We start from the raw sequence: 17,406 nt of genomic DNA, 5'->3' as shown, positions 1-17,406 counted from the left end.
TCGTCTTCTTTTGGCTTCTCCGTTTTTTGATCAGGATCACATCGGCTCCGATATGGATCTGCATAAAGGGTGATAATCCGAAGAAGCATAACGTTGTGAATGCTTTTTACTTGATGTTTGGTTTGTGTGATTGGATGATGGCATATTACGGCAATTAATTAATTGTTTATGGCCTCCTGTGGGAAATTGCGAATATTCACAATTGAATAATAATAAAAATGTTTTAAGGAAACAATTATTACCTCTGCCACGAAGTTGGATGAGGTTATGTCATCGCCCTTGTTGTTTGTCTGCTTGTGAACAGCCTGGTACCTGCATTTTTTCATATATCTTTTTGAAATTTTTCTGTAGATTCAATCAGGAAAGATCTTGGAAAATTGGAAAAATCCTTTAGTTGACATTGAACGAATTTTCAAAAATTCATAACTGTCAAAAAAAGATCATATTTCTTTTATATTTGACAGCATTTTGTAGGATGGTATCCTTTATCAACTGACAAAGTTTGATCCGGATCTGATCCAGATTACAGATTTTATGGCCATTTAAATGTAACATTGAAAACCCTATTTAATGTATATTTTAAGCGATTATCTTAATCAAATGTGCCCCAATCACGCTCATATTTGACAGTGAGGTGCAGACTGGCACTCACTATCACCTGACAAAGTTTGATCCAGATCTGATTTGGATTATGGATTTTGTGGACATTGAATTTAATATTGAAAAGCCCATTTGGTGTACATTTTGTATTATATCTCAATCAAAAGTGCCTCAATCACTTTCATTTGTGACAATGAGGTGCAAACTGCATCTGATCCGTATTGCAGTGGCTATTTGATTTTTAACATTGAAAAACCTTTTTGATCTATATTGTGTATTATATTTTACCTTATAAAAAGCCACTTCGAACTGGAATTTATCCTTGAAATTTTTTTTCCAGAGGTAAAAATTTGTGGAATTGGAAACTACTGCTGGTGGAAGTTTGCACTCTGTGAGTGCAGTGCTTTAGTTTATATATATATATATATATATATATATATATATATATATATATATATATATATATATATATACACAGTAGTGTTCAGAATAATAGTAGTGCTATGTGACTAAAAAGATTAATCCAGGTTTTGAGTATATTTCTTATTGTTACATGGGAAACAAGGTACCAGTAGATTCAGTAGATTCTCACAAATCCAACAAGACCAAGCATTCATGATATGCACACTCTTAAGGTTATGAAATTGGGCTATTAGTAAAAAAAGTAGAAAAGGGGGTGTTCACAATAATAGTAGCATCTGCTGTTGACACTGTAAGTCCCTTCGGCTGCTCCCTTGTTTGCACTCGGGGTCGCCACAGCAAATCCAAGGTGGATCTGCATGTTGAATTGGCACAGGTTTTACACCGGATGCCCTTCCTGATGCAACTCCACATTACATGGAGAAATGTGGCAGGGGTGGGATTTGAACCCGGAGCCTTCTGAACTGAAACCAAGCACATTAACCACTTGGCCACCACCCTGCTATCTGCTGTTGACACTACAAACTCAAAACTAATATGTTCAAACTGCTTTTTTTAGCAATCCTGTGAATCACTAAACTAGTATTTAGTTGTATAACCACAGTTTTTCATGATTTCAACAAACTGAAAACTAATATGTTCAAACTGCTTTTTTTTTTAGCAATCCTGTGAATCACTAAACTAGTATTTAGTTTTATAACCACAGTTTTTCATGATTTCTTCACATCTGCAAGGCATGGAGTCAACCAACTTGTGGCACCTTTCAGCTGTTATTCCACTCCAAGATTCTTTAACAACATTCCACAATTCATTCACATTTCTTGGTTTTACTTCAGAAACAGCTTTTTTGATGTCACCCCACAAGTTCTCAATTGGATTTAGGTCCGGGGATTGGGGAGGCCACTCCAAAACATTAATTTTGTTGGTTTGGAACCAAGATTTTGTTGGTTTACTAGTGTGCTTGGGGTCATTGTCTTGTTGAAACACCCCATTTCAAGGGCATGTCCTCTTCAGCATAAGGCAACATGACCTCTTCAAGTATTTTGACATATCCAAACTGATCCATAGGCCCAACACCATAGTCGGAGAAACATGCCCATATCATGATGCTTGCACCACCATGCTTCACTGTCTTAACTGTGAACTGTGGCTTGAATTCAGAGTTTGGGGGTCGTCTCACAAACTGTCTGCGGCCCTTGGACCCAAAAAGAACAATTTTACTCTCATCAGTCCACAAAATATTCCTCCATTTCTCTTTAGGCCAGTTGATGTGTTCTTTGGCAAATTGTAACCTCTTCTGCACATGTCTTTTATTTAACAGAGGGACTTTGCGGGGGATTCTTGCAAATAAATTAGCTTCACACAGGCATCTTCTAACTCTCACAGCACTTACAGGTAACTCCAGACTGTCTTTGATCATCCTGGAGCTGATCAATGGGTGAGCCTTTGCCATTCTTGGTTATTCTTCTATCCATTTGATGGTTGTTTCTGTTTTCTTCCACGCGTCTCTGTTTTTTTTTTTTTTTTTTTTGTCCATTTAAAGCATTGGAGATCATTGTAGATGAACAGCCTATAATTTTTTGCACCTGTGTATAAGTTTCCCCCTCTCCAATCACCTTTTTAATCAAACTACACTGTTCTTCTGAACAATGTCTTGAACGTCCCATTTTCCTCAGGCTTTCAAAGAGAAAAGCATGTTCAACAGGTGCTGGCTTCATCCTTAAATAGGGGACACCTGATTCACACCCTGTTGTTCCACAAATTGACATTGAGACATGGCCATTGTCTGGTGCATAGTTTGGAGGTCTCGTAAGCTACGGTAAGAACCTCTGCGTGGCACAGCTCTAATCCTTTCTGTTCCAGCATCAAAGTATAAACCAGAGTTAACTTTGAGGTGATACTGATCGGTTCATGAAGTCTTGCTGGTAAAGACTGCATTCATAATTCGCTGCTCCCATGGTTCTTCCACCTGCAGCGTCCAGGCGATCACACCTCACACGGACACCAAGCGGCTCTTGCGTGCATGTGTTGATGTCATCCTCTTTGATTTGACTTTTGGACCTTGAGAACTTGATGTCATCCAGAGTAGATTGCTGTTGTTACGGGGTATATTTACACCACACTGACATATGGCCCAGTAGCGTGTCAGTAACAACATTTACAGGTGATTCTTAGACTACGGGCACTTATTATGTCCTTTGATCATATTGTATGAAAAACAGAAAAAAGGGGAAATTTCACACTTTTATAGTTATCTTTACAATGAAAGTGTGTTAAGAAATTTGTTCTAGTATTCTATGATGACTTTTTCACCATTTTTCAGCATCATTATATGCAAATATTGCAGTTTTGTGCTTGTCCCACACCCAGATTTATGATCTTCAATGATAAAATGAATGGTAAAGAAACGTTTTTTCTAATGTTTTAAAATATCTCTGAATAAAATATCAGTAAAATAATCAAAACATAATTGGGGTATTCAATGTCATACAACTGTTGTGATTTTTTTAAACAAAATGTAGTTGTCCCACAGTATTGCCGTAATTTCCACCACAACACTGTAATGTCCCTTTAAACAGTTTGTATGAAAGATTGTTTGGGTAGTTTCTATGGAGATAAACAGTGACATCAAGGCCAATAGTGCCCGTAGTTAAAGAATCACCCTTACACCCTGCTGGATTACCCCCCCCCCCCCCCCCCCCCCCCAAAAAAAAAAAAAAACAACAAGATGCTGCACACAGAATTTCATCAGCTCACACTTTGGTGTTTGCGTCAGTGTGCAGCATGCTGATCGCTGGCCTCTCGCTGAGCTTTAATAAGATTTATTATAGCAGAGCGAGATAGAGCCCAAAAGGGATTGAAACAAAGAGAACTGCAGATTATTATTTCAACATTTCTCTTTGGTGTTTCCTCTTTCTGGGCTCCACATAAAAAATAGTGCTAATAGTGTGTATGTTGCAGGAGATGAAGACAGCTTAGTCTATAACACAGGGACACAAAAGAGGTCAGGGGGGCCACACAATCAGAGACATCTTTGTTGTACTTATTTTATTCAATCAACAGTCCAAAGTTAAAAAAAAAAAAAAAATGGATTTTTCAAAACCCATTTTATCTTAAACGTAGCCAATGAAGCTTCAGTTCAGATTGGTCCACTGGATCAGGTCCGGTCGTGGAGCACACGCTGGTGCCACACATCACCGCATCCACCACACTATGGGACCGTCTTGGGTCCTTAAGCACAACCACCCAAGCAGACAACCAGTCCTTCTCCATCTCCCCTCGGAGTAACTACTGTATTTCAGGATAGTAAGATTCATTATATAATTTCAGTGTTTTTTGTTAGTTTTTTTTTTTTTTTTTTGTAGATTACAAAAGCTATACATTTTTGGAATGCAATAGGCAAGCCACCATAGACCATAGATCTGCCAGGGATGTTGGGAAGGACACGGCGACTGCCAATCACAGTAAAGAACGTCAGCGTTGACATCAGCCGGCTGCTCGAACAAAATAAACCAAGTTGATGGAAAACGCTTATTTCTGTATAAATCAAATATGTTTTTCATATCTTATGTAAAAGTTAGTAAGAAATAAACACTTCTGAAGCTAAAAGTGTTGTTTTTGAAGCCAGATAACACCTCTGACGTGATTTACAAGACATCTTGCGGATGTTACCGTCCACACCCCGGGAACATATACATTAAGAAAGTGGGTGAGGTCACAGGTCATCTCCAAACCTCACGCATGCACACACACACACACACACACTTCCTCCTGTCATTCATCTGCATGAGGGCACTAAAAGGAAAATAAAATATTGGCTACCCAATGAGCTGTCATTTTGAAACACATTGCACAAATAAAGCCACGTTATCATGGTTGGATTTTGGTAGAAACTAAATTATGTCAGTTTTGTTGAAACGGTGTACAGCTTTTAGGCTTCAACGAATGATTCAGGCTGCCAAATGTCCTACATTTCATATATTTTTGCAACAGTTATTAAAGGAAGTTATACCTCTAATAAATGTAATTAAAGGGTGTTTGACTTGTGTGTGGAGCAGAGCTACAGAAAACATGAACGGAGCTGTTTATTTTTCAGTCTGAGAACACTTCAAGAGCTGTGGATGTGCTGAAATCATTATTAAAAAAAAAAATTAAAAATTCTGTCCTGGTGCTGATGTTTACAAAACTGCCGTGGAGGCGAATAATTAACAGGTCAAAGGGCATCAGGAAGTGTGATTCATCACGATTACGTTTCTTGACATGTTATAGATTCTATAATGAATCAGTCTAAATGAACGTGTTATTTTGACAGCCATAATTGTAATTGATGGTGAATCTTAACAGAGTTGAGATTTAAGAGTTGGCTGGGGTGGTAGGGGGCGGGGGAGTGACAATCCACAAATATAGATGTTCCATTTCAAAGTAAAAGTCACCATCGACAACTGAGAGGATGCACTTCAATGTTTATGTGGAAGAACAAACATCTCTGTCTGTGCTGATTACCTTCATTGTGTTCAGGTTCTTTACTCGCACACCTCATGTTGCTTCGTATTCTAGCTCAGCCACCTGCGTGCTGATTTCTATAATGAGAACACAAGAGGAAGGAGGTGACTGAGCAAAACTATTGCACTGAAGAATGCACAAGGACAACAGGAACAATTTAGATATCGTATTTACTTTAATCGCCCCAGGGGCGTGAAATTTTCATGAAGGGGGGAGTTTATTCATGATCATTTGCATACATGTGCATACATGCATGCTGTACACAGTACAGCCTTACAGTACATACGGAGATGCAGACTGCATGCAAGAGAAATAGCGCAGACTCGAAACAAATTGTGTTTTTCTGCATGCAGTAGCTGTTCCATGCAAACGTTTTCACTTGGCAGCATTCAAGCTAAAAGTTGTGAAAGAAGTGGAAGCGATGGGGAAGCACTAGTCGATAGGAAACGTGCCTGGGAGTGGTGTAGGAACAAGGATACACTTGCAACCTGTTGGGAAAGTGTAGTGACACGGACCCACAACAGGGGGCGTAAATGAACGGACAATAGAAGGAGTTAATTTGAACACTTTACTGTTGTGAATGACACAACCACACACAGCAGATTATAGAATAAATACAAGTCAATGGATAAAGGTGTCGTGTGGGCAGGCTCGACGATAGGAGACGTCCGTCTGGAGAAGACCGGAACCACACGATTTCGACCGCCACCGAACCCGAAGGATACTGGAGCCGCCAGGTCCCGAGTCCCCCAGGTGGCCACCATCTCCGCGTGTCGGATCTGGTACTGCTGGCGAAGAACAAAGACAGTCAAGTGTGGGTGTGTGTACACCCCGTAACAACTACGGTGGGAATTCCACCTCCACCTCTAACACACACTCGTGCAGCGTCTGAGTAACCACTTATCTGGTGGGAAGTAGAACGAAAACAGTCGCGGCCCACACCGGTCCTCTGGGGAGACAGCTGCAACAATGTAGCTCTTGACTATCACTTAGTAGAATACGCAGGCAGAGAAAGTTACCTCCAAAGAAGTACGATATCTCGGCGACGTGGTGGAGGTGTCATCCTGCTTTTATCCGGGGTGAAGTGCAGATGATCGGTGACAGCTGTCATAGTTGATGAGTGACAGCTGTCACCTCGGCTGTTCCTGTAAGGCGGCAGCGCCCTCTCGTGCCTGAAGCCCGCACTTCAGGCAGGGCGCCCTCTGGTGGTGGGCCAGCAGTACCTCCTTTTCTGGCGGCCCACACAACACAACCCTGGCCAAAACAGCAAAACAGCTGCCTGGAGGGGGGATAGCAGGTGTTTGCATGACAGGGAAGGGTCCGAAACACAAGGCTCTGTGGCTGCATAAACAACCTGGAAACCAGAACAGACTTGATGAGATTTCATGCTAAGAGGTAGCACTACTTCATTTTCATTTTACTATGTTCTCTCAGGGTAAGTCCCTTCAGCTGCTCCCTTGTTTTCACTCGGTGTCACCACTGCAGGTCCAAGGTGGATCTGTATGTTGATTTGGTTTTATGCCGGATGCCCTTCCTGACGCAACTCCACATTACATGGAGAAATGTGGCAGGGGTGGGATTTGAACCGGGAACCTTCTGCACTGAAACCAAGCGCACTAACCACTTTACTGTGTTCATTCAGGAATTCACAATTTCACAACATGTAATGTGCCAAAAAAAAATGAAAGGGGTGGGGGGTGGGGGTGCTTTTATTAGAGAGGGAGCGTTTATGAGAGTAGATACTGTATTTTTCATATTTTTATGTTTTGAAGAAAGCGATAGTAAAGTTCAATTCATACACCATAAACCCTTATCCACACAGCCAAATTATACAGCTCCAGGTACACACACACACACACACACACACACACACAAACATCCTGTTGCTGTGTAATTTGGCTGTGTGGATAAGGGTTTATGGTGTATGAATTATAAATTGGTGCATACCCACAATGTGATGAGCATAAAAGGAAGAAAGTTTTGTGGAAAATGTCAAAGGTTTCAAATAATAAAGCAAAAGCTCGGCTGGTGTGTGTGTGTGTGTGTGTGTGTGTGTGTGTGTGTGTGTGTGTGTGTGTGTGTGTGTGTGTGTGTGTGTGTGTGTGTGTGTGTGTGTGTGTGTGTGTGCTCAGCATTAGCTGGGCTGAACTTGTTTTTCTGCCGGAGTTTCGTGCATTTCGGTGCACTCTGAAACTGAATAATTAGGGTTTGGTGTCACTGAAAACAAACAGTGTGTGTTGCTGCAGTTTAAGGAAGCTGATATATTGAAAACCTATTTATCTTAATGCTGCTATTCGGGAGAGGACTTTTTTTTTTTTTACAGGATCAGGATTTCTGGTTGCAATGAAAAGCAGATGGGAACTCAGAGTGCATGCCTCTGCCAAAAGTGAAAGCACCCAAATTTATAATGTATTAAGTATCACACTCTTTAGAAGATGCCCCCCAATTCAGCTTTTTTGTCCAGTCTGGTCTTTTTTTTATGGATCAGATTGAAAATTCAAGAAAGAGGTGGATGTTTAAATTTGTGCTTAAAAACTTTTCAAGAACTAGGTTTAGGGTCATACTTTTTTTCTGTCACCTAAAATGACTGAAAGTTATACACGGGGATACTGTTTTCGGTCCATTGTTTTTCTGGAGTTTCCTCTGGACCAGCTGTTCTCAAACAGTGGTCTGTGAGCGCCACCTACTGGTGTGTGATTATATTGACAAAATATCACATTTATATCATATTCTAAATGAAAACCATTTCTCAAACTGTTTAAAAATGACTCCAAGCCGCCAAGATGCATCATCAATATTATAATAGGAAAGTGGCCTCTGTGTGCATGTGTGCGAGTGCGTGCGTGTGTATGCCTTTGATCACGCAAAAACCAGTGATTTACATCAGTTTAAACTAAAATTGAGGCATGAAGCGTTTTTGCATTCATTGTGGACCACCTGTGACATCCAGGACTGTGTCTGTCAGTATCGGTCCATCAGCTTGATGGAAATAAATTTACATTAGATCTACAGAGTGTTATGCAAAGAAGTTCAGGGAAAATTTGTTTTCATTTCTTGATTTCTTTTCCGAAAGAGACGGGGTTATTTAGCAGAATGTGAATCTAGTATATTCATAATTTACTTCCTGTTCCACACTCCAGTCCAGTGGTGGCAGTAATGCACCGGTCAGTTAGTTGCCAATGGCCATTAAACACAAAGAAGAAGAAGAATTAATTGCTGTGTGCCAACATGTGTTGAGTGACACCCCTTGTACATCTAACGTAACAGGTTCACACACATGTAGGAGATTTCTGTCAGTTTATAATTGCTCTCCGTCACATTTGTCTGTTAAAGCAAAAGCTGATCGCCATCTGAAGCGTGTGTTAGCTGAGTCTGACTCTTATGAAGCATTGCTTCATTTCACTTCACTTATAGAGCTGAGTCCAATCCTTATGAACATTGCTTCATTTCACTTACAGCAGAGATTCTGTGTCAGATCGTCTTCGTTTAAGTTGCTGGGGGGGCAGTTTTAAAACCACTGCTTTAAGGTTCACGGTTCGCTGTCTGTACTCAGATTTCATCGGCAATGTGAATGGGAGCCTGAGTGGTTCACAGATGTGTTGTGCATGTCACTTAAAAACAAACATACTTTTTTTTTTTTTAAGATTAAAAACTTAGTTTAAATATAAGTTCAGTGCTTATGTTATGTGCTGACGCGGGTCAGAGAACTGAACCAGCATCTGACAAGGGCCCAGCGCTAAATAACCAGAAAACGGTTCCAAAAAACAAAACAAATTTATTTCCCTCCTGTGCAATAATTTGTGTACAACATAAATGTTCAGTTGTCTGGCGAGGTGAAGGACGGCGCGCTCTCCAGCGCCCAAATGGATCAAAGCCCAGCGCTTCTGGACTCAGATTCACCGCCGAACACCCCCCAAGTGGATACGACAAACTGACTCTGTGAAGGATGGAAAAGGTGAGGTAAGTCAACAGAGTTACAACAAATATCCTTCAGAGGCACACACTATCAGCAACACATTCAGGTCTGAATTTAAACTTTATGTAAATGAGCAGCTTCTCACAACAGGTGGAGGATCATCAGTCCGTACGCCACGACAGTGAGGAGCAAACTGCACAATTCTCATCAATGTTCAAATATACTGGGTAACAAAATACCAAATTACTATTAACACTTATTCAGACAATCATCACCTAAGATGTGTGCTGACAGCATGTGTCCCTCACCCGTCCTCCTTCACAGGCACGATGTGTCAAACCCTGGCGCGGTCCTCAGCGTCTCACAAACAAACGTCACAAGGTCGAGTTCCCGGCAATTCTGCTCGAATCACTCATGGCTTAAATGCAGAACGCCATCTCATTGTCTGCTTCAGCTGAAAGTCTTTAAGTTTGCACGTGAACATCCTCCGCAGGTGCAGCCAATAGTTCTGATGAAGGTGAAGGACTCTTCCGCCAGCACCTTCTCCACAGAAAAAAAACAGTTTGCATACCACCTGGAGAGCAAAGAAAAGAAAACACCAAAATGTCCAGCCAAACCCCCCAACACACAACAGCTTAAAAGTTTTGTGGTTTATGTTTTGTGTTTTTTTTTTTTTTTTTTATAAAAAAACTCTGACTATACGTACACGTACCACAGTTTCAGAACTATGGCTCTAGACCATTGCAAGGTGGTACCCATGGGTGCTGTAGCAGGTCTGGTATATGCCCAAAGACCATTGGTGCCAGTGCTTATCTCATGATTCTAGAATGTGAAGCTGGTGAGTGTCTAGGACTCCCCCTGGATGGGACACCAGTCTGACTCAGCTTATTATCCCAGCCGAGGCCGGTCCCTATTTACAGCTCTGTGGACTGAGACATTGTAGGTTAGGGTGCTGTCTCACTGGGCTGCCACAGCTTGTAGCCCAACATGGCTTTTGCGAGAGATTTCACAGGACATTCGCTGGGCGTTGTTATCCCTTTCACATGATTCACAGGGCATCGCAGGGCAACAAAGGTGCTCACCAAATACTCCATGCCATCGCTGGCGTCAACAAGCCCTCTGATTATAGTTTCCATGATGCAAAACATGCGAGAAATGTGAGAACTTTGTGAGGGGTTGATGACAGCCCTTTGCTTTATATGATTGGAGAGGAACAGAACTTCTGGAAGTGGCCAAGCGAGTCCAGCATCTTCCAGCCATGCTTGACATTCACGAGAGTGCCACGTGGCACTTGAGCAGCACTATAATGCAGACTACTCATGATTTTTTGCCCCATTTTCCCTGCCAGTCAATGTGACATTCAGCCCACATTCGGGCGGTATGTACGAACATGTCGTAAGTACCAGTTCACTGAGATACCATCTGAGAATTTGTGTTTTGTTGTTGTTGTTCTCCAGCTACTCTCCAACAATCCATCATCTTGTCCAAGGACGGACAATTGAGGTGATATTTGTTACAAATTCTGCACAGTACCAATGTATTAATGTACAAAATTAGACCAAGACAAGTACTACCTCCTGGAGAAATATATTTTCAAGATGCCCATGTGTGAACAAATAACTCGAAGCTTGTATCCCATTAGGAAGAAAGTTAGCAGAATGATAGAGGCCCACTCAAGAAAAAAAAAATGGTTTGACTGTGAGGGAAAATTTGATAAAAGTCAAGGTCATGGACCAAGGTCAGAATCAGGGCACAAAGTGTACACAGTTGTATATTGGGATACTCAGAATGTGTATTTTGAGGAACTGCTTGAAGATACTGTACACCTATGGGTAGTATCAGACGCTAATATAAAGTGATGTATGTGTTATATTTTGATCACATAGTCTTTGACCTTGGATAACTTTGAAAGGTCAAACTCAAGGTCATAGCTGTTAAATTTAAACTGCTTATAGACAGTATGGATTAATGCAGTTGAATCACAAACAATTAACTGCCTAAAATCTGGATCAAACATGTTAGGCACGGGTGGCTTTCTTGGACTTCATGAGAGTTTGTGGCACTTTGTTGAAAGGGTGCACCTTCAAACTGCCCCGTGTGGTTGCCGTGAGATTTGCAGAAACGTATTTTGTGCTGGTGGCTCTGTCCTGATTGCTGCTGTTCCCATCATGCGTGTGGGTGTGTGCACTCCCTGTGTAAACACATTAAGTAATTATTCGCTTTTCCATACAGCTGAGTGCTTTGCCTGTGGCTGATGTTAATTTAACAGAAGACAATTTGCTGTCACTGTGACTAAAAAAAAGAAAAAGCACTCCTGGAAAAATACCTTTAACAACATTTCAAACCAAAAAACAGTGTCACTGAGCTGAGAACTCTGAGTTGCATGTTCTGGTGAGATGACCTGATCATATATTTGTTCAGTGTCGTGTGTTGTGTAGAACATGGCAGTGGGGACACACGGACCCAGCTCAAAGTGACGTTGTTTGTTTGCGTGCTCAGTTTATGGCCGGATGGCTCGCCTGTCAGGCGCAGAGTGTTCTAACTCAGCGAGTCCGTCACGGACATGCGTGCCACACATGCCGCGCGAGAGGAATTCTCCTGCACGTGAGCTCATGTCTCACTCGCTGGCTTGTAGGACACAACGCTTCCACTGTTTGTCCCACCGCATGTGATGCATATTAGCTGTGACGTTTCCCACTCGTGTCAGACAGCTGTACTCGCACACAGCTGTCTCCATCACTAACCCTTAGTTTTACCAAAAGTATTCCACTGTTTCCCGTCTTGATGTTTGTCTTGTGTCTCTGTAAGGAAAAAACGTCATGACCTTCCTACTCTCTGGAGTCTTCAGTATATATGTAGAGGTTTTATGTGTCGGTTTTGTATAATTCAGCCCGTTGTTAGTCATAGATGTTGCTCAGGCTACTGCTGCTGTGGAGGAAGTGGATAAATAATGCCTCAGGGATCTTCTGAAAGTGTGCATTTTAAGGATGGAGGAAGGAAGAGCAGGTTGCTTGGACAGAGGAACAACTCATTTGTCCCAGTCTCGCACAGCGGAAGTGTCATTTCCAGTTTACAACCGATGCAGTTGTTGTAAACATTAACTACAGTACAACATGTGCCTGTGGTCAGCTGTGTGCCGGGTGGGTTGTTGGTGGTCATAAAATGAGGTGTGGCCAATCAGAATCCCAGTCTGGAGCGTTGTCCAACCACAGGGTATGAACGCATGGGTATTGTAGAAGCAACTCAACTCAACTCAAACTTTATGTCTAGAGCACATTTAAAACAACCAAAGTGCTGTACACATTTAAATCAAGATAATCAATTAAATGCAGCAGTTACAATAAATAAATATATCATACTATAATACATAACAGTGCTATAAATTATAATAAAATTGAATTAAATTAATTAAAAATAAATAATAATCTTGCCAAAAGCCTCACTTAAACTTGATTAAAAGCCAGGGAGAAGAGGTGTGTCTTTAGGGTAGATTTAAAAACCTCGATCACACAGGCACTCCACGTTCACTCACACACTACATGCTGTTTGTCTTGCAAGAACAAATTGAATAGAATTGCAGGGGAAGCCGGGGCACAGTGGATCAGAAATGTTGTTTTGTGGCAGCATAAACACATTTTGCAAAGGTTTAGTTCATTCTATTGTGGATTTAATACAGCAAGTTATTGTTTATAAGGCTGTTATTTTTGTCTCCCCAAGTGTAATTTACAGGTGTTTAAAATCGAGTTTAAAATTTTTGATTCACTGTGCCCCGGACACTAATTCACGGTGCACAGTGAATCAACTTAGAATATAATGAAAAAAAAAACACATGATTATTTCTTAAACATTATTAAATATATTCTGATGCATATACAAACTGTAATCCAGCAAACCAACTATGTAACGTGTGAGTGTCTTACAATGTATATAGTGATATAAGTCCTTTAGAAACTATTATAAATACAACTGTCATCATTTCTGTTCAAACATGAAAACAGTTGTTTATATATACAAATTATAGAAATAATTCCTGGAAAAATAATGTATAAGCTTCAACAAGTAATATTTGTCATCCCCTTTCTAGACTGATTCACTGTGGCCCGGGTGCATGTGACACACATGAGAACAATTTTTTGGCCCACCTTTCCTGAGAAATAAATACAAAGACACTGACATCCACAAAATTACTTTTGATAGGAAAAAACTGACTTCACTTGCCACTTAGTTTTACCCTTAATGTATCCAAAAACAAAACACTAATTTATAAGGGGGATGTCTTTATGCAAAAGAATATGGCATAGCTGCTGCAAATATATATGCAGTTTTGCAGGTATAGCTAATGATTCCCTGTGCCCCGTGATTCACCGTGCCCCAGTTTTCCCTATATATGTATATAAATGGTTCTGCCAGTTTGGCATTTACCATCACTACATATGCAGACAGGGTGGAAAAAAAAAGAAACCTTGATCAGTCCCACAGAGCGGATGTGCCAGGGCAGATTGTTCCAGACCCTAGGAGTAACAAACAAATACAGGACAAAACCGTAAATAAATGTGTAACCACTGGGAAAGCTCTCCGTCTCATGTCTGCTCAAAGTTTTGAGCATGCACAAAACTTTCCAGTGGACATTCCAGTGGATATCAGCTGACAAGGAACACATTTAACAAATGAGAAAAGGACTTGCACAGAACAAAAATGGACATGGACGGATATCAAAATTTAGTATACGTTGCTCATACATTTCCTTAATCTGTCATAATGTGATGCACACTTAAATGATCTGCTTGCGTACTTTGATCTTTCATAAGATCTGTAGGTACAGGTGGAACAACTGTATCAAATGAACAACTGCTCATTTCAGAGAGACTGAAATGAGCAGGGGATTGTCAGCTATGACATTTTGGCTATGTGTTGCACTTCTCTGTGTATGATTTAGCACACAAGTACCTCAGCGTTGAGAACCTGAAGGAGTGAAGTAGGCCAATGGGACACTTACGTTTCATCTGGCTGCAGATAGTTATTTTTGAGATGTGGGGATGGACCTAGTTGGTTTCCATCCAGGACCTGAAATGGTTGTGTAGAGTGGAGGATGTGATGATGCGTAGCACAAGCACATGCTCCCAGACTTGACTTGACCTGACTTGAATTGAGAGCAAGCATCAGCAGTGACATGTTGGCTGTGTGGTGCACTTCTCTGAGCATGATCCAGCACACAGGTGTCTGTCTCCTTGTTGGGGACACCCATGTTTTAACACTTGGAGATAGACCTGTTATCAGTCTGCGTGATTACATCCTGCTCATGCTCCCAGGCCTGACTTGGAACACAGAGCCGGTTTGTCACTGACAAATCTCTCACTGGAGTCTAACATCTAAATAGCAATGGACCAGGTTCAAATGGACATGATTCTTAGCTAGAAAAGTAGATGACAAGTTGATTTATTTTATGTTAAAACCAAAACACACACATGATTAATTAAGAGACCAAACACCACATTTTTGCACCCTGCACCTTATATTGCACTCAGATTGAGTGCTGTGTCAACAGCAAAGCGGAGCTGGATGTGCCCTGAATGCACTTGCATTATGCATTTAAAAACTTGTGCTGTGGATTATCAAGATAGGGCCCTTGAAGTGTCCTACAGCAAGAAAAAAAGATGAAATAGTGAGGATGGAGAAAAAAATTGGCTTTGAAATGTAAAGGAGGAAAGAAAATTATGAAGGGACAGAAGGAAAAAAAGCATCAATGGCAAAGAAAAGCGAGAAGCAAGAGCACTTTGTGTGGAGGAAGAAGAAAGAAAAGAAATGGAAATAATGAAATAAATAAAAAAAAAAGGAGTGAGGACTCAGCAGGTTTGGTAAAAGCTCAAAGAGCACCGTCACTTGTCCTGCACACTGAATATTAAGCTGTCACTTTAAAAAAAAATTTGACCAGAACTTGATTTCACCTTGAATTGGACTCTTTTCTTCAGCTCTATTCAAGCCTTCACCCTCTTTCTTTTTCTTCAAATCCACCTCCCAGAAATCCCTTCCACTTTGCCCCGGCACTAAGGGCATGTCAGTCTGGAGGGAGGACTTAGCACCTCCGTGTGTGTGTGTGTGTGTGTGTGTGTGTGTGTGTGTGTGTGTGTGTGTGTGTGTGTGTGTGTGTGTGTGTGTGTGTGTGTGTGTGTGTGTGTGTGTGTGTGTGTGTGTGTGTTTGAGAGAGAAAGAAAGGCAGATAGAGAATTTAATTAAAACAGGTTGGTTCAATTGTTTCCTCTACTACTCAAATAGTACTTTGGATTAATCTATAACGAGTTGGAGAAGGCATCGCTTCATTGGTAGCTCAGCACACTTCTCTCTTTCATTCCAAAAGCCGGTATTAGTCCATTACTTATAATAAAAGGCCCATAAATCAAGCCAGTATATAATTGGGGAACTGAAACTGAATTTCCAGGTGAACAGTTATCTGGATTTTCTCTAAATGAATTCCACTCGGCATGTTGTGACTGTATTTACACACAAAGAGAGGACGGGGTCAAGGCTGCAATATACAGGTCACATTTCTGGTCAAAGATGCAGGTATTATGTGGTCAACTTTTGCGTTCGTCAGTCATTTTGGTCCCGCTGCCAATTTTCTGCCCACTCAGCCCGTCAAGCAACAAACACCATGTGGAGATTGTTTTGGCTCCTCCCTTTTTGTTTGGGTTAAACACAGCAGATCCGATGTGGATCTGCATGTTGATTTTATGCCACATGTCCTTCCTGGTGCAAGTCCAGATCACACTGAGAATGAGCACAGCTGGACTTGAACAGGGGATCTTCTGTTTTAGAAGTAAATGTTCTCGCCACTGTCCCCACCTAGAGCTGCAATGAATAGATAATTAACTGACTATTAAATGAATGAAGCAAAGCCTGAGAGCACCACAGAACCGCTTTGGGTTCTTGGATGGCAACCACCCAGACAGACACCCCCACATCTCTAAAATAAGCATCTATCTGCCGCTGCCAGGTGAAACGTGGGCGCCCCCTTGGTCTCCTCAGCACTCAGGCGCCTGCGTGTTGGATCACGCACAGAGAAACAGCTCACGTGGCCAAAACGCTCCCTCACAATGCAAGTGATAAGTGATTAAAATGATCACCACCTGCTTTCATAATCAGTTCATCATTTTGTGTTATTGTCTCTCTGATTCAGCTTTTTGAATTTCATGACTAATTTCTTTCCTCCTCTCAGACAATAAATGGAATATTTTTGGGTTGTGATCAAAACTAGACATTTAAGAACTTCATACTGGGTTTTGGGAGACACAGATTGACATTTTTCAACATGTTATGGTATTTTATGTACAAAATAACAAATCAATTAATTGAGAAAATTAGATTAAAGATTAATCAATTCTGAAAAGAGTTGTTGGTTGTGCCCCCTACAGGTGCGAAGTGCAATTCTCCTTTTTAGCCCTGACATATATAACTACAACCCTGTGAACATAGACATTATAAAGAGGTGTAGACACTGCTTTGGTTTCTGTGGCGCAAGAAATGTGGCCGCCATCTTGGAGTGGTCATCGTAATGATTCTATTACAAGGCACAGTGAAGGTTTGATTTTCTAATCTTATTTTTTTTTTTTTATCTTTCTAACATAATATGTGTGAAATACCAAGTGTTCCAATACTTTTGGAGGGCACAGTATCCTCAGCTTACTGTTTTGTTTAAGAATGTTTAATTTTCACTGTTGCTGCACTTTGTGTGAAATCATAGTCATCTTATATTATATTGATATAACAATATTTCAATATGATGATTTGGGCATATTGTAGGCAAAAAAAGAAAAGAAAAATGCTTTAAAAGGTGTAGGGTGTGGGGGAGCGGAGCTGAAGCTGACTGTTTTTAGCCATGCTCATGCTCTGCCGAAGCATTTACTCAAAAAAAAAGTCTGAAGGATCTCATTGTCCACAATTGATTGATAGGTTGTCTCAAACAAATGTAC

The 17,406-nt window shown here is 41.0% G+C and overlaps 1 protein-coding gene across 1 annotated transcript in view; it reads left to right on the top strand.

The window, feature by feature from the left end:
- Positions 1-17,406, top strand: part of agrn (agrin) — a 945,905-nt gene that overhangs the window by 396,732 nt on the left and 531,767 nt on the right. The window lies entirely within an intron of this gene.

This window comes from Thalassophryne amazonica, chromosome 6 (genome assembly GCF_902500255.1).
Source record: "Thalassophryne amazonica chromosome 6, fThaAma1.1, whole genome shotgun sequence".
NCBI lineage: Eukaryota > Metazoa > Chordata > Actinopteri > Batrachoidiformes > Batrachoididae > Thalassophryne > Thalassophryne amazonica.
This window is presented reverse-complemented; position numbering and strand designations above follow the sequence as displayed.